This window comes from Pteropus medius, unplaced genomic scaffold (assembly GCF_902729225.1).
Source record: "Pteropus medius unplaced genomic scaffold, Ma_sr-lr_union100, whole genome shotgun sequence".
Classification (NCBI taxonomy): Eukaryota; Metazoa; Chordata; class Mammalia; order Chiroptera; family Pteropodidae; genus Pteropus; species Pteropus medius.
Genome location: NW_024350924.1, coordinates 4,852,593 through 4,855,958, shown reverse-complemented (window position 1 = coordinate 4,855,958; position 3,366 = coordinate 4,852,593).

Below are 3,366 nucleotides of genomic sequence, written 5' to 3'. Positions count from 1 at the left end.
TTTATAATAAACCTGTAGACATTAGCAAATTATTTCCCTGAGTTCTGTGATCCAGTCTAGCAAATTAGCAGACCTGAGAAGGGACTCGTGGGAACTCCCAATTTATAGCCAAGTGCTCAGAAGTACAGGTGGCAACCTGGGGCTTCACTGGCCTGGGCATCAAAGTGAGCGGAGTCTTTGGGACTGAGACTTTAAACCTGTGGAATCTAACGCTAACTCCAGATATGTAATGTCAGAATTGAATTGAACTGTAGGACACCCAGTTGGTGTCTGGCAACTTGGAGAAGTGTTGTTGGTGTGGATAAACCCCACACATTTGGTGTCATAAATGTGTCGAGTAAAAACAATTGAGAGTAGCCTTCCGTGTCTGGCTTCTTTCACACAGCATAATGTTTTATGATTCCATCCAGGTTGTTGCACTGAGCAGTAGTTTTTTTTTTTCTTGTGTGGATGACCATGATTTGCATATCCGTCCACCAGGTGGATATCGAGTTGCTTTCACTTTTTGGCTATGATGAATAAAGCTGCTATAAACATTCAAATAGAAGTCTGTGTCGACATATGCTTTCATTTCTCTGGGGAAAATGCCTAGGATATTGGGATTGCTGGGTCATATGGCGAGTACACGTTCAACCGTGTAAGAAACTGCCAAACTATTTTCTAAGTGGCAATACCATTTCGCAATCCCACTAGTTTATGAGGATTCGAGTTCTTCTGCATCCTTGTCGGTACCAATGATCCCCAACTTACGATGGTTCAACCTAATGAATTTCCGACTTTACAACAGTACAAAAGATATTCGGTAAAAACCGTACTCCAAATTTTGAATTTTGATCTTTTCCCGAGCTAGCAATACACCGTACGACACTCTCGTGATGCTGGGTGGCGGCAGCAAGATGATTTTCCCAACTGCAGGCTAATGTCAGCGTTCTCAGCTTTCAGGTGGGCTCAGCTATGATGCTCAGTAGGTTAGGTGTATGAAATGCATTTTCGACAGGATATTTTCAGCACACCATGGGTTCGTCAGCATGTAACCCCATCGTAAGTCAAGGAGCATCCGTACTGGGCATTGTTTTAGTAGGTGTGTAGTGTGTACCTTTAGTAGGTGTGTACTGTGTGACATTTCCCTGAACGCTCATGTTGTTATCCATTTTTTCATGTGCTTGTCATCTGTCTATTTTTAGTGAAGCTTTTTTAATCTTGACATTTAACAGAGCCTTGAAAATAATTAAGTGCCTCGAGTTTTGTCTTTCAAACTCTTTAGGTGACTTTTCCTGGCATATCCGAGAGTGAGAATAACAATATATTTGAAAATCCTTAAATGTGTGGCAATTTATTTAGGTACATGGTTATGCAGTCTAATAGCACAGAAAGACCCTTAGAAGTATGATACAGTTTTAAATGAAAAAAGCAGAACACAAGCTAGTTGGATCAGCATATATAAATACTCTCAAGGAAAAAAGGGGAAAGAAATATACATAAAATTCCAACCATATTTGTATTGGGATGGTGACTTTTTTCCTATATTGGTTTTCCTTAATGTGAATGTGCTTGTTCCCTTTTCACTAGTAACAGGAAAAATGAGAGGATTTGAAATAGAAGAGTTCTGACAAGAGGAACTTGTTTCCTAAGAAAATTAAGCTAATGATTATTATTTTTTTCTTTTTTAAAAGATATTTATTTTAATTAGTTTCAAGTATACAGCACATTGGTTAGACATCTATAGAGTTTGTAAAACAATCCCCCCAATTGCTCCCTCCCTCCCCGACCCTCCACCTAGCCTATGTATTAATGCTAACTGCATTGCTTATGCCATGCTCCCCATCCCCGTGACCATCTATCAGCTATTAATTTGTACTTCTTTAACCCTTCACCCCATTCTCCCAGCCCTCCAGCCTCCTGCTTCCCTCTGTCTGTCACCGAATTGTCCACTATATTTGGGAGTCTGCTTTTGATTAGTTTGTTCTTTTTATTCCTTAGATCCCGCATATAAGCAAAATCATATAGTGTTTATCTTTCTCTGTCTGACTTAAATATCTTCTAGGTCCGTCAAGCAATATCTTTTTCCATCCCCTTCCTTTTAGTCTGCGTATGTCTTTTAATCTGAAGTGAGTCCCTTGTAGGCAGCATATGTAGGAGTCCTGTTTCCTTATCCATTCATCCTATCTTTTGGTTGGAGCACTTAATTCTTTTCCTTTTGAGATGCTCATTGATAGGAATGTAGTTATTACCATTCTTTATTTCTGTTTCTGATACATGTTTTTTCTTCTTAAAGATGTCCCTACAACATTTCCTGTGATACTGGCTTGGTGGTGATAAATTCCTTTAGCTTATTTTTGTCTGGGAAGCTCTTTATCTGTCCTTTAAGGGATAGCTCTGCTGGATAAAGTATCCTTAGTTGTAGATCCTAGGTCTTCATCACGTCGAATATTTTTTGCCAAGCCCTTCTGTCCTGCATAATTTCTTTTGAGAAATCAGCTGCCAGTCTTATGGGTGTTCCCTTATACATAACTATCTGTTTCTCTCTCGCTGCTTTTAAGATTCGTTCTTTGTATTTAACCTTTGGCATTTTAATTATGATGTGTCTTGGTGTGGGCCTCTTTGGATCCCTGGTTTTGGGGATTCTCCGAGCTTCCTGGGGTTTTATGACCATTTCCTTCACCAGGTTAGGGAAGTTTTCCATCATTATTTCTTCAAACAGCTGTTCAACATCATGATTTTCTTCAGTTACGCTGATCAGACAGATATTTGAACCCTTAATAGTGTCCCATATGCTTCTTAAATTATTTTTATAGTCTTAGCATCTTTTTTCTTGCCATTGTGATTGAGTGTCCTTGGCTTTCCCATCCTCTAGATAGGTCATTTGATCCTCTTCTTTATTCACTTTGTTTATTCCATTTAATATACTTCTCATCTCAGATAACGTGTTCTTCATTTCAGACTGGTTCCCTTTTATAATTTCCATTTCCATTTTTATGTTTTTTATCTCTTTGTTGAAGTCCTCACTGAATTTATCTACACTTCCCAAAAGTTCATTGAGCATCTTTATAACCAGTGTTTTGAACTCTGCATCTGTTAGATTGCTTGACTCCATTATATCTGGATCTCTGTTCTGTTCTCTCGTATGGTTTCTGCTTCTTTGTCTTTCAATTTTGGCTCCTTTCCGTGTCTTTTTCTATGTATTAAGCAAAGTTCCTAAGTCTCCCGGCCTTATTAGCGTGGCTTTGTGTAGTAGGTGTCCAGTGGCACAGTCCTGAGAGGGGTTCAGCTGTAGGTTAAGCTTAGCCCCAGCCTGTGCCGCTCTGGGGCCGCCTGTTAAGATTCAGCAAGTAATCCACAGATGCTGTGCTTATAGTTGCCTCAGAA